We start from the raw sequence: 25,356 nt of genomic DNA on the forward strand, positions 1-25,356 counted from the left end.
AATTTTTTTTTTTTTTGAGATGGAGTGTTGCTCTGTCACCCAGGCCGGGGTGCAGTGGTACGACCTCAGCTCACTGCAAGCACCGCCTCCTGGGTTCATGCCATTCTCCTGCCTCAGCCTCCAGAGTAGGTGGGACTACAGGCGCCTGCCACCACTCCTGGCTAATTTTTTGTATTTTTAGTTTCACCTTGTTAACCAGGATGGTCTCGATCTCCTGACCCTGTGATCCGCCCACCTCGGCCTCCCAAAGTGCTGGGATTACAGGCATGAGCCACCGTGCCTGGCCATAAATAATTTTTAATCTAAAGAAGAGAAACTTTGGTTAAACTTTGGGACACTTATTTACTTTCCCACATCAACAATCATGGATTATTATGTCATGATTATGAGTGGCAAAGTCTTATATGCCTCAAGAAAACATAACATTATTGAGTGCTATGGCATTCTATAGAGAACTTCAATCTTTGGTCATAGCATTAAGAGTTCTTGGTTTCCTAGCCTCATGAGCCCTCTTTGAAATAACCTGTCTAAATCATTTTTTGTTGTTTCTGTTGACTCTTACTTATGGCATGAACCCGTATGTGTATTTTATTCACATCAGATCTGTAATGTGCCAATGTTGCAGCAAGATTTGAAGGAGGTACATCTCACACAATAGCATGAGAAGTCAATCATCATGCTTGTGAACCACAAAAGGATCATGAACCCATATTCATTGGAATTAATTCAATCAATTCTTAGATCCCAAGAGCTTAGAGTGAGAAGGTTTTCCTCCAAAGAAAATTTGTGTTTGCTCCTACTGAAAGTCAAAGATACTACTAATGTGGGAGAGTCTCAATTTACTCTCTTTAACCTTGCAGTGGTCTCAAGGCTTAGTATTCTGATACTAGGTCTGATATAGGTATTTGATTCCCCGTGTCCTTATTTTTCTTTCACAAATCAGAATTCAACCTATTGCTTTTTGTTATTCCTCTGCTTCTGGAAAATTCTCTTACTCTTTTTTTTTTTTTTTTTTTGAGATGGACTCTCACTTTGTTGCTCAGTCTGGAGTGCAGTGGCTCAATCTTGGCTCACTGCCACCTCTACCTCCTGGGTTCAAGCAATTCTCGTGCCTCAGCCTCCCGAGTAGCTAGGATTACAGGTGCCCACCACCAGGCCCAGCTAATTTTTGTATTTTTAGTAGAAACAGATTTCACCATGTTGGCCAGGCTGGTCTTAAATTCCTGACCTCAGGTGATCCGCCCGCCTCGGCCTCCCAAAATGCTGGGATTATAGGCGTAGGCCACCATGCCCAGCTGAAAATTCTCTTACATTCTACTGAGCCCAAAAATGCATTAAAAAGTACTTTTGTTGAAATGTATCTATTTTTACAGTAGGATAGCACTTCAGAGAACATGGTCAGCCATTCCAAAACAAGGTACCCATCCTTTGACATTTTTTTTTTTGATTTTCCGAGACAGAGTTTTACTCTTTTGCCCAGCCTGGGGGTGCAATGGTGCGATCTCCGCTCACTGCGACCTCCGCCTCTCTGGTTCAAGTGATTCTCCTGCCCTCAGCCTCCTGAGTAGCTGGGACTGCAGGTGTGCACCACCACACCTAGCTAATTTTTGTATATTTAGTAGAGATGAGGTTTCACCATGTTGGCCAGGCTCATCTCAAACTCCTGACCTCAGGTGATCCACCCACGTTGGCCTCCCAAAGAGCTGGGATTACAGACTTGAGCCACCCCGCCTGGCTTTTTTTTTTTTTTTTTTTTTTTTTTTTTAAAGATAGGGTCTTTCTCTGTCACCCAGGCTGGAATGCAGTTGTTCAATCATTGCTCACTGCAGCCTCAACCTCCCAGGCTTAAACAATCCTCCCACTTCAGCCTCTTGAGTAGCTGGGACCACAGGTGTGCGCCACTGTGCCTGGCTAATTTTTTTATTTTTATTTTGTAGAGATGGGGGTCTCTCTATGTTGCCCAGGCTTGGTTATAAACTTTAAAACAATTAGTCTAAAATTCATTCTTACACATTATTTAAAAAGCCAAATAGTTATAAAGCAACCCCCAACCATTATTGTTTCCCCCTTTCCAGAGACAATCCCTTTTACCTGTTCTAGCTTATTCGTATGCCATTTTCTTCAATATTTCTAAATAATACTTTTTTTTTTTTTTGAGATGGAGTCTTGCTCTGTCACCCAGGCTGGAGTGCAGTGGCACAATCTCTGCTCACTGCAACATCTGCCTCCTGGGTTCAAGCAGTTCTTTGCCTCAGCCTCTCTGGTAGCTGGGATTATAGGCGCCCAGCACCACACCTGGCTAATTTTTTTGTATTTTTAGTAGAGACAGGGTTTCACCATCTTGGCCAGGCTGGTCTTGAACTCCTGACCTCATGATCTACCCACCTCGGCCTCCCAAAGTGCTGGGATTACAGGCGTGAGCCACTGCGCTTGGCAATAATACATTTCTTAAATTTTTTTTTTTTTCTATTTCAGGCATGATATATTGACTCCTCACTATGGAGAATGAGGATTTATCATTCCTCCCTCTCCACCTTGTCTCTGCCACGTGTGAACCTTGCCCATCCCCCAGTTGTCCCAATACAATTATATTTTAACTTTAGTAAGGTTAATATTCAGTGTAAAAACTATTTAGAGCTGAACTATATAGTAATAAATGATTATCTTTCTATTTCTGCCAGACCTATTGTTTTCCACGGAGGTGGAGTTCATAATTGCCTTTTTTAATTGCCTTTTTTTTTTCTGCCTTAGCTTTCCTTTTTTTTTTTTTATTATACTTTAAGTTCTAGGATACATGTGCACAATATGCAGGTTTGTTACATATGTATACATGTGCCATGTTGGTGTGCTGCACCCATTAACTCGTCATTTACATTAGGTATATTTCCTAATGCTTTCCCTTCCCCCTCCCCCAACCCCACAACAGGCCCCGGTGTGTGATGATCCCCTTCCTGTGTCCAAGTGTTCTCATTGTTCAATTCCCACGTATCAGTGAGAACATGTGGTGTTTGGTTTTTTGTTCTTGTGATAGTTTGCTAAGAATGATGGTTTCCAGCTTCATCCATGTCCCTACAAAGGACATGAACTCATCCTTTTTTATGGCTGCATAGTATTCCATGGTGTATATGTGCCACATTTTCTTAATCCAGTCTGTCATTGATGGACATTTGGGTTGGTTCCAAGTCTTTGCTATTGTGAATAGTGCCACAATAAACATACGTGTACATGTGTCTTTGTAGCAGCATGATTTATAATCCTTTGGGTATATACCCAGTAATGGGATGGCTGGGTCAAATGGTATTTCTAGTTCTAGATCCTTGAGGAATCGCCACACTGTCTTCCACAATGGTTGAACTAGTTTACACTCCCACCAACAGTGTAAAAGTGTTCCTATTTCTCCACATCCTCTCCAGCACCTGTTGTTTCCTGACTTTTTAATGATCGCCATTCTAACTGGTGTGAGATGGTATCTCATTGTGGTTTTGATTTGCATTTCTCTGATGGCCAGTGATGATGAGCATTTTTTCATGTGTCTGTTGGCTGCATAAATGTCTTCTTTTGAGAAGTGTCTGTTCACATCCTTCACCCACTTGTTGATGAGGTTGTTTTTTTCTTGTAAATTTGTTTGAGTTCTTTGTAGATTCTGGATATTAGCCCTTTGTCAGATGAGTAGATTGCAAAAATTTTCTCCCATTTTGTAGGTTGCCTGTTCACTCTGATGGTAGTTTCTTTTGCTGTGCAGAAGCTCTTTAGTTTAATAAGATCCCATTTGTCAATTTTGGCTTTTGTTGCCATTGTTTTTGGTGTTTTAGACACGAAGTCCTTGCCCATGTCTATGTCCTGAATGGTATTGCCTAGGTTTTCTTCTAGGGTTTTTATGGTTTTAGGTCTAACATTTAAGTCTTTAATCCATCTTGAATTAATTTTTGTGTAAGGTGTAAGGAAGGGATCCAGTTTCAGCTTTCTACATATGGCTAGCCAGTTTTCCCAGAACCATTTATTCAATAGGGAATCCTTTCCCCATTTCTTGTTTTTGTCAGGTTTGTCAAAGATCAGATGGTTGTAGATGTGTGGTATTATTTCTGAGGGCTCTGTTCTGTTCCATTGGTCTGTATCTCTGTTTTGCTACCAGTACCATGCTGTTTTGGTTACTGTAGCCTTGTAGTATAGTTTGAAGTCAGGTAGTGTGATGCCTCCAGCTTTGTTCTTTTGGCTTAGGATTGACTTGGCAATGTGGGCTCTTTTTTGGTTCCATATGAACTTTAAAGTAGTTTTTTCCAATTCTGTGAAGAAAGTCATTGGTAGCTTGATGGGGATGGCATTGAATCTATAAATTACCTTGGGCAGTATGGCCATTTTCACGATAAGATTCTTCCTATCCATGAGCATGGAATGTTCTTCCATTTGTTTGTATCCTCTTTTATTTCATTGAGCAGTGGTTTGTAGTTCTCCTTGAAGAGGTCCTTCACTTCCCTTGTAAGTTGGATTCCTAGGTATTTTACTCTCTTTGTAGCAATTGTGAATGGGAGTTCACTCATGATTTGGCTCTCTGTTTGTCTGTTATTGGTGTATAAGAATGCTTGTGATTTTTGCACATTGATTTTGTATCCTGAGACTTTGCTGAAGTTGCTTATCAGCTTAAGGAGATTTTGGGCTGAGACAGTGGAGTTTTCTAAATATACAATCATGTCATCTGCAAACAGGGACAATTTGACTTCCTCGTTTCCTAATTGAGTACCCTTTATTTCTTTCTCCTGCCTGATTGCCCTGGCCAGAACTTCCAACACTATGTTGAATAGGAGTGGTGAGAGAGGGCATCCCTGTCTTGTGCCAGTTTTCAAAGGGAATGCTTCCAGTTTTTGCCCATTCAGTATGATACTGGCTGTGGATTTGTCATAAATAGCTCTTATTATTTTGAGATACATCCCATCAATACCTAATTTATTGAGAGTTTTTAGCATGAAGGGCTGTTGAATTTTGTCAAAGGCCTTTTCTGCATCTAATGAGATAATCATGTGGTTTTTGTCTTTGGTTCTGTTTATATGCTGGATTATGTTTATTGATTTGCATATGTTGAACCAGCCTTGCATCCCAGGGATGAAGCCCACTTGATCATGGTGGATAAGTTTTCTGACGTGCTGCTGGATTCAGTTTGCCAGTATTTTATTAAGGATTTTTGCACTGATGTTCATCAGGGATTTTGGTCTAAAATTCTATTTTTTTGTGTGTGTCTCTGCCAAGCTTTGGTATCAGGATGATGCTTGCCTCATAAAATGAGTTAGGGAGGATTCCCTCTTTTTCTATTGATTGGAATAGCTTCAGAAGGAATGGTACCAACTCCTCCTTATACTTCTGGTAGAGTTTGGCTGTGAATCTGTCTGGTCCTGGACTTTTTTTGGTTTGTAAGCTATTAATTATTGCCTCAATTTCAGAGCCTGTTATTGGTCTATTGAGGGATTCAACTTCTTCCTGGTTTAGTCTTGGGAGGGTGTATGTGTCCAGGAATTTATCCATTTCTTCTAGATTTTCTAGTTTATTTGCGTAGAGATGTTTATAGTATTCTCTGATGGTAGTTTGTATTTCTGTGGGATCGGTGGTGATATCCCCTTTATCATTTTTTATTGCGTCTGTTTGATTCTTCTCTCTTTTCTTCTTTATTAGTCTTGCTAGCAGTGTATCAATTTTGTTGATCTTTTCAAAAAACCAGCTCCTGGATTCATTGATTTTTTGAAGGGTTTTTTGTGTCTCTATCTTCTTCAGTTCTGCTTTGATCTTAGTTATTTCTTGCCTTCTGCTAGCTTTTGAGTTTGTTTGCTCTTGCTTCTCTAGTTCTTTTAATTGTGATGTTAGGGTGTCAATTTTAGATCTTTCCTGCTTTCTCTTGTGGGCATTTAGTGCTATAAATTTCCCTGTACACACTACTTTAAATGTGTCCCAGAGATTCTGGTATGTTGTATCTTTGTTCTCATTGGTTTCAAAGAACATCTTTATTTCTTCCTTCATTTCGTTATGTACCCAGTAGTCATTTAGGAGCAGGTTGTTCAGTTTCCATGTAGTTGAGTGGTTTTGAGTGAGTTTCTTAATCCTGAGTTCTAGTTTGATTGCACTGTGGTGTGAGAGACAGTTTATTATAATATCTGTTCTTTGACATTTGCTGAGGAATGCTTTACTTCCAACTATGTGGTCAATTTTGGAATAAGTGTGATGTGGTGCTGAGAAGAATGTATATTCTGTTGATTTGGGGTGGAGAGTTCTGTAGATGTCTATTAGGTCTGCTTGTTGCAGAGCTGAGTTCAATTCCTGGATATCCTTGTTAACTTTCTGTCTCGTTGATCTGTCTGATGTTGACAGTGGGGTGTTAAAGTCTCCTATTATTATTGTATGGGAGTCTAAGTCTCTTTGTGGATCTCTAAGGACTTGCTTTATGAATCTGGGTGCTCCTGTATTGGGTGCATATATATTTAAGACAGTTAGCTCTTATTGAATTGATCCCTTTACCATTATGTAATGGCCTTCTTTGTCTCTTTTGATCTTTGTTAGTTTAAAGTCTGTTTTATCAGAGACTAGGATTGCAACTCCTGCCTTTTTTTGTTTTCCATTTTCTTGGTAGATCTTCCTCCATCCCTTTATTTTGAGCCTATGTGTGTCTCTGCATGTGAGATGGGTCTCCTGAATACAGCACACTGATGGGTCTTGACTCTTTATCCAATTTGCCAGTCTGTGTCTTTTAATTGGAGCATTTAGCCCATTTACATTTAAGGTTAATATTGTTATGTGTGAATTTGATCCTGTCATTATGATGTTAGCTGGTTATTTTGCCTGTTAGTTGATGCAGTTTCTTCCTAGCCTCAATGGTCTTTACAATTTGTCATGTTTTTGCAGTGGCTGTTACCAGTTGTTCCTTTCCATGTTTAGTGCTTGCTTCAGGAGCTCTTTTAGGGCAGGCCTGGTGGTGACAGAATCTCTCAGCATTTGCTTGTCTGTAAAGGATTTTATTTCTCCTTCACTTATGAAGCTTAGTTTGGCTGGATGTGAAATTCTGGGTTGAAAATTCTTTTCTTTAAGAATGTTGAATATTGGCCCCCACTCTCTTCTGGTTTGTAGAGTTTCTGCTGAGAGATCCGCTGTTAGTCTGATGGGTTTCCCTTTATGGGTAACTCTGGCTTAGTTTTCTATTAAGTTGTCACTAATTCAATACCCACTTCATGACTAATTGTCTGAATCTCCCCTTCGCATGTTCAGAAGCATCCAGTATTCTATCGGTTCATTTCTTGGAGAAGTCTCTCCCTGAACCATCCAGTCCCTTGAAGTCTGGGCTGCTGGTCCTTCAGGCAGTGGCACAACTGGAATCCTGAACTCTCCCTTCCCCACCATTTTGGGGATTCCCTTCACGTTTCCCTTGTGATCAGTGTCCTGTTTTCTACATCCTATGACTTTTCATTTCTAGGTATGTTTCTGTGTTTGGGTGAGGCATATCCGCCAATGGCTCCTGAGAAACGGCTTCCTTCTGAAGCATAGAAGCAACTTACATGAACATAATCTCATTTTTTTTTCTAATTTGGCTTGTAAAGAGTAGAGATCTATTTGGAGTCTAAACCAAAGAATTGTGATTTGAGGAAGGCTTTTTTTTGGGAACCTAAGTTAATATTCTAGGATGTCACTTGTGGGCAACTTAATTTGATACCAGCAGTCTGAGTTAGTGGAAAGGGTAGAGGGTTTGGCAACAGAAAACTCATTTAAATTTCCCAGTTTTGACACTTGCTAGCCAGGGAATTTGAGTCCTGTAATCTCATGAGCCTCTGTTTCTTTAATCTATCCCATGAGGTTGGTGATAATGAAACACACACCACCCACCACAGGGCCAGCTGTGAGGCTCAAACAGAAAAGCCCTTTGTAAACTCTGAAATGCTACATAAATAGTGTCTTTTTTAAAAAAAAAAACAACAGTGGTGTCATTTTTAAAGAGGTAAAGCTTAGAAAATTTAAGAGAGTGAGTAATTAGTATGTCCCTTAAGGTATCTCTTTAACATACAGGAGCATAATTCGATAGTCAGGAACTTTAGAGCCATATTGCTTATGCCTGTGTCTGGATTCTGATAACATTTTGCCCTAACAATGTGACCTTGGGGAAATTAATTCCACATCTTTGTGCCTCCATTTCCTCTTCTGTAAAATAAGAGTAAGGATGGTAAGAGTAGTATTCCACCCCACAGAATTAGATTAAAGGGGCCTGACATTTGTAAAGTGCTTAGAGCTGTGCCCAGCACATATAAGTGCTATGTGAGCATTTGATAAATCCATAAATAGCCATTGTCTTAACCGTGCTCCCAAACAAGGGTCTGAGAGCATCAGTTCAAGTCTCTGGTGATTGATTGCTTTAGAATGCCAAGACTTACTGGTATTGATTATTACCTTAGAGTCCTGACTCTCACAGGGTAATATATTGGGACAGATAGGTTTTCTCTCTAAATATCATGGAGTTTGCCGATTTTGCTATTTTTTAAGCTTCCCCCCTCAATGGTAGACAAAGAAAAGACTCTAATGCCAGAAAAACGCCACTTTTCCACTTAAGCTCCTATATAGATTTCTTAACATGAGGGGGCTGGAAACAGCCATCTGAGAAAGATGTTACTTATTTTTTTCCCTCCAGAAGCCAGAGAGAAAAATAAATCATTTTCTTGAACTGCTAAACAATAGATTTTTACTTTGCATTATTGTGCCAGATACTTGAGCAGTTCTCGGAAGAAAGGGAATAAGAAGAAGTCCACAGAAGGCAGCACCATCTGACTGAGGACAGTTCAGAGCAAGTGGGAGCTGGGCTGGAGTCTGGGCACTGAGCAAGACCTACACACAGTGACCCTTCCCCACCGTGGGAAACAGGAATGGGAGGGCAGCCGCAGAGGGGCTGGGATTGTCTGGGGAGAGCTGGCCACCCTCAGTAGAGGGGGCAGGGGAAGCACCTGGTTGAGTGGGGATCAGAGCAGCTGCTCTCTTCTCAGCCAGCTGCTCCACGTGGCAGAGTACTCGGGGCAACCAGGAGGGCCACCTTGTTGCAGCTGCCTTCCACGGTGAAACACAGAGGAAGGCAAATGCCTTCTAAGTGGCAGTCCGTGCTTTGGCAGTCCCTCCACCCCACACCGCACCCCACGCCCCACCCCTGGAGTTTCTCAACTGGGCCATGCTCTTTGAATGCTTCTCCTGCCAAGGCCTAAAAGAAGGTGTGTGGTTGTGGAGGCGAGAACAACTGGAGGCTATGCTGTAGAGAAGGGAGTGCAGCTATGACCCCCACAGTGAGCCCCTGCCTAAGTGCCTCTTCCCCAAACAGAAATTCCTGCAAGTCCTCCTGTAGTCACCTGTTAGACTGCAGAACCGGGGAGGCACTCCATTTGTCAGTGTGAGTTGCTCAGAAAGAAACGCCCAATATCAATCAAAGTTATTGGCTTATTATTAGTCTTTATTATTAATTTATTAGTACTCTTTATTACTTTAATTGCCATACAGATGGAGGGTCCTTTCCACCTGAGCGTATATATTCTCTCTACTTTGTGCTCTCATTTATACTTCTTCTTGTGCACATGTGCGTACATAACACACACACACACAAAGTACGTAGACCTTAAAGCCCCATTTATGCTTACATAGACACACCGTACACATACACGAATCCATTTGGCTAACTTTTATATTCCTCAGTGCTGTCACTTTTGTTGAAATAAATTAGTAGAGTGGCTAGGTGTATACTTCCCACAGCGAGCCAGTGAACTAATGTGCAGGGAATGATTAAATGTATACAGGGGCATGGGGAGCCAACTCCTCTTCAATAGGGGTGTGAAATTAGGATGGGAAGGCTCCTCTCCCAGGTGCCTTGCCTTTATTAAAAGACTTAAGAGCTCAGGAGATGTCTTCAATAGGAATTAGGATATCTGAGTCTTTCTGGAACAGTGTGGAAAGCTGAACTGTGCTTAGGAACTCTGCAAGGTCTTTTTGATCCTTAAATGTTCTGATATAAAAACCTATCCAGGTTTTTATAAAAGTAGTAAAGTGTTTTCAGTCTTTTATTAATCTCTTCATACCCTTAAATAACCTTTCCCCTTTTGAACAGTAATTGTTAAAAAATAAATAAAAAACAACCAAAATTTTTTTCTCATTGTTTTATTCTTCAAACCAGGCATCCTCTTAATGCAAGGATTCAAATATCTCTATTAGGGTCATAATAGTCAGCAATTTCCATTTAATGAGCTCAGCAAAGTCTCTTTTCAAAGAGATGCAGGCTTTAAATTGCCAGTTATTTCTTTTCCTGCAATTCCTAGGAATCCAATTAAGTAAGACTGAGTATGATCTATAATGTGATATATCTGGCTACAGAAAGCCCGGGCCTAGGCAATAAAACAGATCTTTGAGCTCCAGCTCAAAATTAAGATTTAAAAAAAAAAAAAAAAAAAAGAAAACACAGCTTAAATGATTCAAAGCTTTATAAATGTGGAAACTGCATCCATTTCCTCTAATATGAAGTAAGAAATAGCTTCGAGACTATGGTGAAAATCATTAAAGTTACTTATTCCAAATATAGCTACTAATTAAAATCTCTCCGTTGGACCAGGACCACAGGTGATTTTTACAAAATAAATTTAAGAGGTTTTGATTTGCTAAATCTGTGACTAACGAATCAAATATGTGGCCAGGCGCCGTGGCTCACGCCTGTAATCCCAGCACTTTGGGAGGCCGAGGCAGGCAGATCACCTGAGGTCAGGAGTTCGAGATCAGCCTGGCCAACATGATGAAACCCTCTCTGTACTAAAAATACAAAAATTAGGTGGGCGTGGTGGCACACACCTGTAATCCCAGCTTCTGGGAGGCTGAGGCAGGAGGATCACTTGAACCCAGGAGGTGGAGGTTGCAGTGAGCCAAGATTGCACCACTGCACTCCAGCGTGGCTGACAAGAGCAAGACTCCATCTCAAGAAAAAAGATTCAAGTGTATATAACCACTGCCAAAATAAAGAGGAGATAGTGTGAAATCATGCAGAGAACATGCTTCATATCAAAACATAGTATTCTTTTCAGTTTTTAAAAATTTCATTTGCCACAATTTATAACAGTATTAAATACTATATTTTCATTTATTATTATTATTATTATTATTTTGAGATGGAGTCATACACTGTCACCCAGGCTAGAGTGCAGTGGTGCTGTCTTGGCTCACCACAACCTCCACCGTCTGAGTTCAACCAATTCTCATGCCTCAGCCTCCCAAGTAGTTGGGATTACAGGCATGTGCCACCACACCTGGCTAGTTTTTGTATTTTTGGTAGAGGCAGGATTTCACCATGTTGGCCAGGCTGATCTAGAACTCCTGACCTCAGGTGATCCATCTGTCTTGGCCTCCCAAAGTGCTGGGATTATAGGTGTAAGCCACCACACCCAGGCTAAATACTATGTTTTTAATAATAAATCAGTGGGTGTATTTTAAGTCATAATTTAATATTCTGATTTAGAGACAGAGTTCAGCAATAACATCATACTTTTGCCATGTATTTTTAAATACATCAAAGCTTCTCAGGATGGTGGTAGTGGTGGTTTAAATCTTATTCTGTACCGGCTATGCAGGCCTCATGGTGTTTTGCTGATAACAGAGGAGGAAAGTGTGGCTCGTGAGGAGCAAATGTCAAGTCAGGAATTAACTCAAGACACAGCCTGCCCTTCTACTAAAAATGTGCTATTTCAAATATGTTTTTGCAATTTCCTGCATGTAATGCAGTTGTGTTAGCCATTTATTGGTCAGAAATTAACCTCCAAAAGTTAACAGTTGGGCCCTGAATTCTCAGCCAAGTCTAGTCTAAGAAGCAGCATATTCTTGGGCAAGTTATTGATTAACTCCAGGTAATTAAACCAAAAAGACTTTTCTAGGGCCAGGGATAGTGGCTCACACCTGTAATCCTAGCACTTTGGGAGGCTGAGGAGGGAGGATCACTTGAGGCCAGGAGTTCAAGATCAGCCTGGGCAACATAGTGAGATCCCACCTCTACAAAAGAAAAAAAAATTACCCAGGCATGGTGGCATGTGCTTGTGGTCCCAGTTACTCAGGAGTCTGAGATGGGAAGATTGCTTGAGCCCAGGATGTTGAGACTGCAGTGGGCCATGATCATGCCACCAAACTCCAGCCTGGGTGACAGAGTGAGAACCTGTCTCAAAAACACAAAAAACAAAAACTCTCCCTAAACATCTGTCAAAAGAGCTCAAAAGCCTAGAGAGAAAGATGAGCCAGGTGCTGGCCGGAGATAAAAGGCCAGCTTTGTCTTTGGTTTCCCAAAGACTATTCAAGAATTGGAGGGTGAATTCTTGGAGCCTCCAGGGGTAGAAGAATGAAACTAAGGTTGAACACCAATAGGCATTCTGCTGAGCATTTCATCTAAGCCCCCTGCCATTTTGCAGGGGAAGGCTGATAACCTGGCCCAACTGGTGCAGGTCTGTAGGGCATGGGGCAGGGTGGAATGTTGTCAAGAGTTTCTCTTTCCTAGAGCTGTGGATGGATAGGGACACAGGGGAAAGCAAAGTAGAGAGGGCCAGTAAGTGGGAAAAAACTGTTCCACATAGTCAGAGCAAAGGGAGCCTGAAGTGGGTATGAGAGCCCAAATTTGTGGTCAAGACATAAGAGGATTAGGAAGAACAGACCTAGGAACTTCTACTGGTCAGGGCCATCATGGCTCCCTGTGCTGGCAGCCATGATTGGGCTGCTTCACTGGAGACATGCTGCATGCCATCAGCCTTCAACTTTGAGGGCCACAGGTGGGGTGGGCACTAACACATCTCCTTCCTGGGTTTGGCTGGAGGACAGTGGCCTCCTTGAATTTTGGCCCATTCCTAAACTGAAGGCAGTTCCCCACAATAGTTCCTTCCAGCCTCTCCCCTTCCTGAGGGGGCCAGGCTGTGGAGCTGACCATGGTGCTGAAGATGATCTGAGATTGATTCCAGAGAACATTTAGGGAGTACTTCCTGTGTGCTAGCACTATTTCTAAGTGCTCTGCATGGGTTAACTCATTTCATGTTCATAGCAATTCTATGAAAGAGGTGCTATTATTCTCCCCATTGACAGATGACAGATAAGGAAAGTGGAATACAGAGAGGTTAACAAACTTGCCCAAGGTCACACAGCTAATAAGCAAGGAAGCCAGGCAGTCCATACCCCAGAGCTGCACTTTGATCACCACATTTGCTAATGAAGGTTATTAACAGAGCCACACAAAACCTCCTGGATTTTCACTTGTCCAATATCATCCTAGCAGAAGTGAGCCAAGGTTCCCCATCTCAAGTTGCCAGGCAGGTTGCTGTGGGGTGGCATCTTGGAGAGTCAGACACAGTAGTGTAGACTGGTTGGGTACAAGCAAAAGTGGGCAGCCCACCTACTCCATCTGGGCAGTCACCACACCCTAATGTTATGACTTACTTCATACCTGCTTCCCTGGTAGGCTCTTGGCTTTGTGAAGAGGGTGCCATCGTATCCCCCATTGCTTACCAGGGTGCCCAAGACATAGTCATAGTAGGTATTCAGCAAATATTTTATGAATAAATGGGTTACATGTGATCAATATATGGTAGCTGTTATTAATTTGCTATTATTTCAACATTGATAGAAGCACCATGTTGTAGAAATTATAGTCCCTTTTTATTTTATATTTGTCATGCCCCACTTTGGGATTTATATAGAGTTCAGAGTGCATCTTAGTCTCATATAGATGCATGTGTGGAGACAGAAATGAAAGAACTCAAGTCATGAGTTGAGCGCTTTTAATGCCTAAATACATGTATGACTGAATTTTTGTTATATGTTAGATTTGGGATCTTACAGTATATTTAAGATTTAAGATCTTATAGTATCTCAGGAAGGTAGTTCCACTGACATGAAAATAACTCTGAACTGTCTCTTTTAGAGGATGTATAAGCATTCCATGTTAACAGAACTTGCAGTGGCAGTTAGAAAATATTCCAGTCAAATTTCTGGTTTTGGAGCTGAGTTTATTGCCTGTTTGTTGTTTGATCTTATTCAAATCATGTTTTTGTTGTGTTGTATTAATATATAAAAGATTTCTGTGTCTGCCATGTTAGCTGCGTGTGTGTGTGTGTGTGTGTGTGTGTGTGTGTGTGTGTGTGTGTGTTTAAACAACACTCCACAGCTGAGCTCTTGGAGGACCAGGCCTATTTTGACAGCTCCCCTTAGTCCGTGTATCACCAAGCTCATTCTCTGCCAATATGTTCCACGTGATTTTGTGGACATGTGTAGCACGCCTGTGCAACTTGCAAACACCCATACATTATTACAATAATAATTGGGTTTTGATGCAACTGGAACTCAGTACTACCAAGCTGCCAGCATTTCCTTTTGGCTACCAGTACTAGGCAGGAAAATTATAGCCTAACTGTCTTCCTGTTTATTGATAAACAAAGTGGCCAGCCCAGCAATGGAGCCTGATTAGCAGTTTGCACCCTTTGTGAAAGGATAAACAGAACCCTACTGTTTTCTGTGTTTGACTGCAATTTGCATCTTTAAAGAGGTTGGACTGCCCTGAGATTCATGTTCAACTTGAGTGCCTGGATGTTCTTTGATATGTTACATGTCAGCCTCCTTGTTTTCCTCTCCTTCATCTTGAAACAATATTTGCCAGAGTTTCTCTGTTCCCATCTGGCTTACCATAAGCTTCCCCATAGTCACCTATCTGAAGAAGGAGGGAGGGAAGAGGCAGGAGAAGAAATGTCTCTGTTTCACTGCGCTCAAATTTTACATTCCCAGAAGGCCCTTTAATGTCATCTCAATTCCATTTTTTGAAGAGAGAGTAATATAAGAATGAAGACCAAAAGACAAAAGAGAATCTGCTTACTGCTCTCTTTGGCCCATGGGATCATGTTTGGGCTCGTTCCCCCTCCATCATCTTCACTCACTCAGCAAAAAGTGCCTTCCCCCTTTGTAAAGTGAAATGTGGTATTAGTCACCTACCTCAAGTTTGGTGAGTGTTCCGTTCTGAAATTTATTCTAACCTAATTAGATTCTTAAACTAAATGGTAACAGAGCAAATAGTTGGCTCCCTCTGTAATTATTTTCCAGTGAAAGAAATGAAGATCATTTTAATTGGAATTTGCATGATGTAAAAGAGAGTATTAATACATGTAAACATCCATTAATCTGTTTAAACAAACTTTCCCCGTAATCCTTACCGTATGTAAACAACATTTGTTTTGCCTTAGAGATATTGCATGATTGGACCCACGAGACTCCAGTTATCCCACTGAACAGTTACGTTTTATAACTTCAAAAGAAATGTTATATATTTATTGGAGGTTGTAGGGTGTTAAGTGTAGTTAGACATAAATTGTACCTCAGCTATTTTGTTAATGCCAATAGGGATTAAATTAGATTTTTATAGCTGCTGTAGAAGTCTATTTGGTAGTTAACAAGTGGGATTTTTAAATCCTGGGAAACATAATCCTATTATAAAACCGGCAGCTGAATTAACATAACCCAGGAAGGGACTCTTCGTGGATTAGCATTTTTTGACAATAACAAAGAAAATCATCAAATTGTGTGGGGATATTACATGCTTTTCTCAAAAGTAAGAACAGCGAATTGGGAAAAGGAAACGAGAAATGGCCAAACATGCTATTTCTTAGAGACCGTTTCTTTTTAAGGGAAAGACAGTGGAGGCTGGGCAGTAAGCTGAATAAATGTCTGCTATTTTCTGTGAAGTCAGTAATGCTTTTTCAGTTATTATTAAACTCTTGAATCTGAGAATTATAGAGCTGGAAAGAACTTTGACATTTATTTAATTTTTATAGTCCTATTCAAATATTTACTTCAAACACTTCAGAAAGATGGATATATCTCACATATATACATATATACACATACATATAAATATATACACGTATATTGCATGATATACACACATTCACACACACACACATACACACGCACTTAATAGTATATGAGTGGCCTTTTTAAAGAAGAGCCTTTCTTAAGTCTTAGCAATTGGTTTTCACATGCTGGTGAGGGTGATTATTAGAGCTTGCAGGACTTGCCAATTTTCATTTGCACGGGTATCATCTTAGCAGATAATCACATGGGCATCAATCACTGGCATATCATTGTGTTAGATAATTGCATGGGCATCAATCATGTGTGTATCTGGAGCAAGTCATCACGTGGGCTTCAATTTCATCTATCTGGAGGAAGGTAATTGTGTTGGAAGCAGGGAAGGGTGTGTCTACATGGCAGATAATCACATGGGGATCAATCACATAGGTATCGAGGTAGATAATCCTGTGCAGATCCATCACATGTACCAAAGTGGCTAATTACGTGGATATCAATCATGTCAACACCCTGGTTTTCTGGTACAGGTTACACGTGAAGCACACATGTTGTGTGCCTGCTTATGTGGGAGAACAGGTCAGATGTCACGTGCACCCACCCAGAGGCCTGCAGCGGTGTGGTGTGTGAGGAAGCTGGGCCATTCAGAGCGTGGCCTTCCTCCACAGAGCGCTGGAAATGCCATGATTAGGGATCCTGTTGAGATTCTTTTATTTTAAGGTTTTGGCTCCTGCCAAAAGGAAATGTTCCTGGGAGGAACATGACTGCATGTAGAAGAACGTGCAGTTTGTCGTCCTCCCCTCACTGGCATCTATTTTTCCCTCCTTCAGACCTTGCCTCCCAATTCCTTCTCGCCCACATGGTTTGGGTGTGGCTTCAGCCCCAGTGGAGTCTGGGGCTCAGGGCCAACCAGTCAGTGCGCTGCATTCCACTGGCCACCATGATTGGTTCAGGCCAGACCACATGACTTCAGCCAGTCCAATCAGAGTGAATATCAGGCTTTTTGGGGAGAAATTTAAGGGAGAGTTCATTTCTCTCTGAATTTTACCTGAGGAGGTGAGATTGGCGCTGCTGCTGCAACCAGTGCCTGGGAGAGGCTGATATGTCCAGGCCCCAACAAATGGAGCCAGAAATGAAGCCACCTACAGAAATCAGATCTGAGAGGTGGAGAGAAATCCTGTCCTGAGGATACTGCTTGGGCCTGATTTCAGCAGTCCCTGAAGCAAAATCCCTGGCCTGGAAAGGCTCACCTGAGCCAATACAATCCCTTTTGGCTTAAGACATAATTGTTTGGCCGGGTTTGGTAGCTCACGCCTGTAATCCCAGCACTCTGGGAGGCCGAGGTGGGTGGATCACCTGAGGTCAGGAGTCCGAGGCAAGCCTGGCCAACATGGTGAAACTCCGTCTCTGCTAAAAATACAAAAATTAGCCTGGCATGGTGGCGCATGCCTGTAGTCCCAGCTACTCAAGAGGCTGAGGCAGGAGAATCGCGTGAGCCCAGGAGGCAGAGGTTGCAGTGAGCCAAGATTGCACCACTGAACTCCAGCCTGGGCGGCAGAGTGAGACCCTGTCTCAAATTAAAAAACAACAACAACAACAAAAAAACGTAATTGGGTTTCTGCCCCCTTGCTTCAGAAGACCCTAACTGATAGGATAAAATCATCTGAGTCTTTCCTGAAGAACAAAGTTTCATAGGAGCAGCCCCAGTAGGGGAAGGAGCAGCTCTGAGGGTGTAAGTGAGGGCAGAAGGGGAAGCTGAGGCTTAAATAACATCACCGTCGCCCTTAGTATAGGCCTTGAGCTGCTCTTGGCAACTGTCACCAGGTGCCCCCACTCCACACGTCCCTGTTGGAGTGCCCCAGTCTCCTGGCCTCTAAGCATCTGAGCTCAAGCTGTGAGGAACATTTGTTAAAGACTTTTAAATGCAGGCTTAATGTTTTCCCTTTTCCCCCTGCCTATTCTTATTACTTTGATATTTATCAAATACAGTTTGTAATATTAATTACACATTAATGTTGAAGTGCAGTTCCCATCACCAAAATAAATGAAAAAATAGTTAGGTGTCCTCATGGCAAGAACCATACTGTTCCAAGGCATTCTTTTATTGCCATTTCAGTAGACAGTTGGATTTTTTTTTTTTATCAGCCTGAATGTGACATCTGATAATTATTGATTTGGAAAGAAAGAAAAGTTTTGGAAAAGAAAGTAATAGAAAAAAAAGAATTCTCCTTGAAGTTAAATAGACTATTTCTTAGAAAAGCAAAATCGGAGTTTATATGCTTTGTCTACCAAATTCTGTGTGGCTAACAGCTTGTGCCTTTTCTCCTTCAGTTTTTATTCTTGTTAATACTGTCACTTTCTGCGTATGCTAAGGTTTATAAGAAGGTAATGTGACAGTTGATAGAAACACCTAGTAAGAAAACACGGCCGAGTGCAGTGGCTCACACCTGTAATCCCAGGACTTTGGGAGGCCGAGGCAGGCGGATCACCAGAGGTCAGGAGTTCGAGACCAGCCTGACCAACGTGGAGAAGCCCCTTCTCTACTAAAAATACAAAATTAGCCGGGCATGGTGGCTCATGCCTGTAATCCCAGCTACTCGGGAGACCGAGGCAGGAGAATCTCTTGAACCTGATAGGCGGAGGTTGCAGTGAGCCAAGATAGCACCATTGCACTCCAGCGTGGGCAACAAGAGTGAAACTCCATCTCAAAAAACAAAAAAACACACATCACTGAAATTTACCTAGAATCTTTTTTTAGTCCCTTTGGGCTGCTGTAACAAAACACTGTAGATTGGGTGGCTTACAGAACAAACATTTATTTCTTACAGTTCTGGAGGCTGGTACATCCAAGATCAAGGTGCTGGCCAGTTCCCAGTGAGGGCTTTCTCTTCTTGGTTTGCAAGTGGCTGCCTTCTTTCTGTATCCTCACATGACCAAGAAAGAAATCATCCCCATCACATTGGGGATTAGGGCTTCCATGTAAGAATTTGGGGGGGATATATTTAGTCCATAGCAATCTTAAAACCTCATTTTAATTTAATAATTCCAAACTCTTTTTTGGTTATTATTGTTAAATTTCACTCAAACTTTAGACATAGCAGAATGTACCACATTTAGTTTGAAATTCACTTATTTTGGGGGGGTCCAGACTCTAGTTGAAGTTCAGATAAACAATAGGATGGCTAATGGGAAAGGGGGGAGCTATAATGCTTCACTCATTCACAGACCTCATTTCTTAAGTCCCTCTCACCAGTGCAGTACACAAGTTCTCACTTGCTGCAGGTAAATATTTGTGAAATGAATGCATGTATGAATGAGTGACTCCATAAATGACTGGCCTCTGGCTGGAAGGCATCCCCAGGACTTTAGATGGGACTGTGAGAGATAGTGTATTCTGCACTCCAAGCTGCTTGTGTGCTCTTCCCTCTGCCCAGCATCCTTGGGTCTTGCTGGGAACATCTTAACTCACGAGGCCTTCCAGGACTACTCAGACTCAGTTATCTTCCTGGCTGTATATTCTACATGTGCTATATGTACTTTATGTTCTGTAACATGCATCAAACCTCAAATACACGTACAGCGCTTACCGTTCACGCTAGACTGGACACTCTGCAGGCAGGGATTGGGTGTATATTGCCAGCACCCATCGCTTTCCCAGCATGTGCCACTTTATTACTCTTAGTGGAGGTGGGAATGGCATGATTGTGGTGGACTCTCAAGATCTATCCCACTTCTCTGTAACCAAGCAAATCGGTAACTCATCCAAACTCAAGGGCTAAGTCTGACTAGACCAACAAGGGGTAATTCAGCCCTCCTTGCCAGCCCTGACTTTTCATCACCAGTGACAGATGTGGGGTGGCTGGCTGAAGGTTTCTAGGAAGGTTTTCTTTCCTCTTAAGAGAAGGCCATGGCAAATCAGTCTTTCCTTTCTGCTAACAATGACAAAAGGATGTGTTGCTACAGTCACTAAGGATAGCTTGCCCTAGAACAAAGGCAACATTGTGGGTTGGAGAGTAAGTAGAGAATGAATGGGCATCCTTGATGACACTGCTCAGCTGCTGGCTTCACCAGCCCATCGCTGGATGTTGTCACATAAATGTCGTTAGTGTTTAATTAAGCCAGTCTGAATTTGGGTTTCCAATCTTCCAGCCCAATGTATCCTAACTGAAAAGGAACTGCTGTGGAAAGCCTATGGGCTTTGGTGTCCAATACGTTGGATTTGATTCTTCTTAGCAGTGTGAACTGACCTGACTTTCCTAATATGTGTAATGGAGAAAGTAATACTTCTTCTCACCTGGGGTTGATGTGTGGAACAAAGAAAATATGTATGTAAAACACTTACCAGAGTGCCTAAAACACAACTAATGTTGTTTCTTTTCCATTTAGGAGATGGTTCACTTGTTGATCTGGGGGGTCCAGTGGGTTGAATTGATCAACAGTGAAATCAATAAACTCTCTGGTCCTTTGCACATGAACTGTCAGGTAGTTCACCATCTAGTATGGGAGTCAGATAGACATTCGCGGTCACACTAACACATACTAACAGTGGGGTTCGACTACAGTCCTAACTGGAGAACAGTGTCCAGCTAACAGAGGTTGAGAGTACTGATCAAACCACACCTGAAGGCCGGAGTGCAGGTCTCGTAGCCATGAACTAGAGAACAAGAAACAGCGGAAGATGCTGAGGATGTTAATACTGAAGAAAGGACGACCAGAAAACAGAAACGACTTCAAAGAGAAAAGGGAGTGGAATCGTTCTGTGCTGCTTCAGAGGGTGGAGTGAGGACAGACCCCATCAACAAAGGACGTAAGCTTTCACTCAACAGGAGAAATAACTGAGAATTAGCAGTGCACAAGGGCAGAGAGCGAGCGCCTCATCAACAAAGCAGCTCCCCTTCTCAGCAGCCACTCATCAGGAAGTCCTGCTGCAGGAGTTTGGGCCACATGGCCCCCAAGGGCTCTTGCAAAGATCTGGATTTGACATTAAACTGTTCAGCAGACTCTTGTTGTTTGGGCTACAGCAGGTGGATCTAGAGAGCTTCTCTGTTGGTTATACTGTTGCTGTTGTTTTTCTGAATTCCCTCCATCTTTTTTCTGACTTCCTCTCTTGTTGGCCACTATAAGCACCACCCAAACTGACCTTTCACCTCTAACTGTTTTTTTTTCCATGCTCCCTTGATGATCAGAGAGATCCTATACATGAAGACAGAGTAATGGGATTTGTGCAGCTGCAGTGCAGTTTTTAGGGAAGCGAAAGGCTCCCTGCCCTGTAGTCTTTCTGTCTCGCCTGCCTTTATACCTGAAATGTTCCCTTTTCCCTCATCTTTCAACTAAGGCATCGCCTCCAGAAAATACTTGATAAATGTCAATATAGTAACTGGTAAGTTGTTAATATATCACCTGTGAGGGATACCATATTAATGCCATATGCTTTTTTAAAAAGTGATAAAATATGCAGAACATACATTTTACCATTTAAACCATTTTTAACTGTATAGTTCATTGGCATTAAGAATATTCACATTGTTGTATAATCATCACCACCAGCATCTCCAGAACTTTTCATCTTCCCCAGCAGAGACTTTACCATTCAACAATAACTCCCCATTTCCCCCTCCCGTCCCTGGCAACCCCCATTCTGCTTTCTGTCTATATGAATTTGTCTACTCTAGATACCTCATAGAAGTGGAATCATGCAGTATTTGTCCTTTTGTGACTGGCTTATTTCACTCCGCCTATTGTCTTCAAGATTCATTTGTGTTATAGTGTGTATCAAAATGTCCTTCCTTTTTGAGGCTGGATAGTATTCCATGGCATGTATGTACCACATTTGCTTATCCACTTATCTGTCAATAGACACTTGGGCTCTTTCCACTTTCGGCTGTTGTAAATACTGTTGCCATGAACATGGGTGTACACGTGTCTGTTCGAGTCCCTGCTTTAATTCTTTTGGGTATATCCCCAGAAGTGGGATTCCTGGATCATCCGGTAGTTCTTTGTTTAATTTTTTGAGGAATTGCCATACTGTTAATAGCATATACTTTAAAAACCTATATATTAACCAAGGAGAAGAAAACAAGTTAATTTGAAGAGAGTCAGAAAGCATGAGTGTCCAGAGCCTACTGAGCCCCGGAAGTCATGGATAAAAACAAGAAGTGAAGTCAACACTCTCGGTGAGAAAGGGAGCGGTACTGACAAGAAACTTCTACCATCCCAATGTGCCCGGTTGCTCCCACGCCCTCAGGATACTAAAGCTGGGAGGAAGGAGGGGGTGGGGGAGGGGACTCAGAGGGAGAGCTACTGAGTGCCTGCAGGGATTATTTCGAGGTGCTTTTGCATCCATTAACTTATTTAATCATCAAAACAACTCAGCAGGTGCCCTTATTTTTATGGACAAGTCTTGTCAGGTACTTAACATTTTTAATTTTTATTGCTTTTAAAAGCAATGAAGAATATCTTTAAGAGGGAAGAAATAATTCTGAATCCACCAAGCTCACACAAAATTCACCTCAATACTGCCCTGTTTTCCTTTGCTCCCTTTGCAGCCATAATTTTTACATGGTTGCGTTGTTGTAATTTCATTTTCTGCTTTTTAAATTGCTACAGAGATCTTTGTATTTATTATTTTAACAGGTGTATAGTATGCATCTAATGATTTCACTTCAATTCAGTTAACTATTCCCCTACCATTGAATATTTAGCTTGTCTTCAGTTTTTCACTATAATTTTATAATTGTTTTATAACAAGATTTTATAATTTTAGCAATAAAGAGTTTCATGTACATAACTTTTTTCCTCTTATACTTATTTCTTTAGAATGCATTTCTAGGACTGGAATTACCAAATCAATGGGTAGAAACATTTTTGTGAATTTTGTTATACACTGCTGAAGTGTTTTATAAAAGGGATGTTTCAAAAGTGATTTTTTGAAGATTGATAATACATTTTCAACAGCAATACTGGAGTATACCAGTGTCTCCACATTAAGTATTACTTTTAACTTTGTTTTATTACTTAGTATATATATAATTATACTTTATTGTTGCCTTAATTAGTTTTTTAAATTAATTGCATGGTTTCCATATGCTTAGTAACTGTGTTTCATATGTATTTTGTCTCATTACACCTTTTACCCAGTTATCTGTTGGATGACCCTAGAAGTATTGCATTGTAATTAAGACCAAACACCAGAAGCAAAGGTAGATTCAGTTCTTACCTTTGTTACTTCCTTAATCTTGGGCAAGTTAATATTTCATTTTGTTAAGCCTCAGATTTCTGATCTTTAAAATCAGAAACAACCATAGTACCTACTTCATTAGATTATTTCAGAGGTCAAATGAGGTAATGTATCTGAACCACTTCAGCACAATGCCTGGCACATGGAATATGCTCCGTAAAGATTAGATATCTTCACTATTATTATGTAGAGCCATTCATCTGTCTGATTTTTCCTCCTCTTATCATATTCTAAATCTTCTGTTGTATTACCTCTTACCCTTGGGTAGTTGAGCTGCTGGGAGTCAGAAGTAAGGGCAGTGGAGTTTGTGCAGGGCAAGGCCTGCCATCTGGTTCACACATGGGTGTGATCTGGTCAGACTAAACAGCATTTTAACTCCAGATGGCTGTGTCTACATTCTTGTGTTATGTGGACGGATGATCAACAGTGGACTTGCAGGGGTGGAAGGATGTACAGAGACCCTATTAGAGCTACCCTAGTGCTTCCAGTTAGAGCTGGTGTTCACACAAGATTGTTGAGGTAGGGCTACCCCATTCGCAATGGTATTCAAGGAGGAAGGTAGCCTCCTGTCTCCAGCCAGTTCAACCTTCACTGCTAATTCCTGTGGCTCCTGCTGCAGCTGCAAACCACAACCCATTGATTTCTCCTCAGATAGAGCAAGAAGGGGCAGAAAGTCCAGTCCACATCTATTCAGAACTTAGTAGTTGATAGGTGCGTTCTTTATGCTTTCTTACTGAGATGTGTCTCCCCGCATGTGCATGACTAAGCCATGAAGGTCTGATTTGATGCAGAATCCACTGGCTGGTATTCAGTTATCCATAAGGATTGAGAGCCAGCACACCCATGTTCCTGGCAGCATTATTCACTGTAGCCAAAAGGTCGAAGCAACCTAGGTGCCCGCTCACAGATGAACGGGCAAACAAAATGCGGTGTCTTTGTTTTTAAAAAGGAAAGATCTTCTGATACATGCTACAACATGGATGAACCTTGAGAATATTACGCCGAGTGAAATAAGCCAGTCACAAAAGGACAAATCCTGTATAATTCCACTTACATGATGTACTAGAATCATCAGATTCATAGAGAAAGGAGAATGACAGTTTCCAGGGGCCGGGGGGGAAGGAGGAACGGGGAGTTTAGGAAGAGGAAAAATGTTCTGGTGATGGACGGTGGTGATGGTTGCACAATAAGATAAATGTACTTACTGCCAGTGTACACTCTAAAGGGTTTAAAACAGTAAATTTTATGTTAGGTATGTTTCACCATAATAAAATATTTTTTAAAAAGGAAAAAGAAAAATAACTTGGGCCTAATCTAGAATATGAAGAATGTGAGAAGAGTTAAAAGAATTTTTTAAAAATTAGCAGCAACTTGTGGGAGAAGGTTCCTCCTCAAAGTGGAGGAAAGAATTAGGATAGATTGTAGTTTAGACCCAAGAAAACCAACTCTGTTCAAAGCATATGAACTTGAAGTTCCCTGTGGTCATGGCAACCTTGGGAAGGTTCAGGATCCCCTTTGTTTTTGTTTTTGTTTTTGTTGTTGTTTGTTTGTTTGTTTTTGAAATGGGGTCTCACTCTGTCACCCAGGCTTGAGTGCAGTGGCGCAATCACAGCTCACTGCAGCGTGGACCACCTGGGCTCAAGCAATTCTCCTGCCTCAGCCTCCTGAGTAGCTGGGACCACAGGCCCACACCCCCACTCCAGGCTCATTTTTTGCATTTTTGTAGAGATGGAGTACTGCTGTGTTGCCCAGACTGGTCTCAAACTCCTGGGCTCAGGCGATCAGCCTGCCTCGGCCTCCCAAAGTGCTGAGGTTTTAGGTGTGACCTACTGTGTCTGGCCTAGGATCCTCTTGTAGAGGAACGGTCACCTGAGCCCTTTGTGCTGGAGAAGATATCTGGCCCATAAGCAACTTTAGTCACCGGAGATAATACTATAATTTATAGACTTAAAAAAAAATTATAGCCTTAAAATCAGTGTTGAAATATTTGAGGTTTTTCTTGTTAGATTGAGCTTTTGAAGGACAAGAAAATGACTGTATTAAATTCATGAATATAGTTTTGAAAGTTTAAGGGAATTTAATAAAGTCGTAAATGGTGCCAATTGAGGTTTCAACTTGTTTAGATATATTCAACCTGAAGTAATCAATTTTATTTATAAATAGAATGATAACATTGGAGGTGGAGGACAAAGGCCTAAGGAAGGTGAATTTTTGAATTGGTAATTTTAATGAATTTAATATTAACTTAAAAACCAAAGTAA

At 41.5% G+C, this 25,356-nt stretch overlaps 1 protein-coding gene and 2 non-coding genes across 8 annotated transcripts in view; 1 reads left to right on the forward strand and 2 right to left on the reverse strand.

The window, feature by feature from the left end:
• CLYBL (citramalyl-CoA lyase) overlaps nt 1-25,356 on the forward strand; it is a 288,951-nt gene that overhangs the window by 176,542 nt on the left and 87,053 nt on the right. The gene's annotated exons all lie outside the window — the stretch shown is intronic.
• LOC112205283 (small nucleolar RNA SNORA25) lies at nt 399-525 on the reverse strand. The gene has a single exon (XR_002939184.3). It is a non-coding gene; the product is annotated as a small nucleolar RNA SNORA25 (small nucleolar RNA).
• LOC112205296 (small nucleolar RNA U13) lies at nt 596-699 on the reverse strand. The gene has a single exon (XR_002939197.1). It is a non-coding gene; the product is annotated as a small nucleolar RNA U13 (small nucleolar RNA).

This window comes from Pan troglodytes, chromosome 14 (genome assembly GCF_028858775.2).
Source record: "Pan troglodytes isolate AG18354 chromosome 14, NHGRI_mPanTro3-v2.0_pri, whole genome shotgun sequence".
In the NCBI taxonomy this organism is placed as follows: Eukaryota; Metazoa; Chordata; class Mammalia; order Primates; family Hominidae; genus Pan; species Pan troglodytes.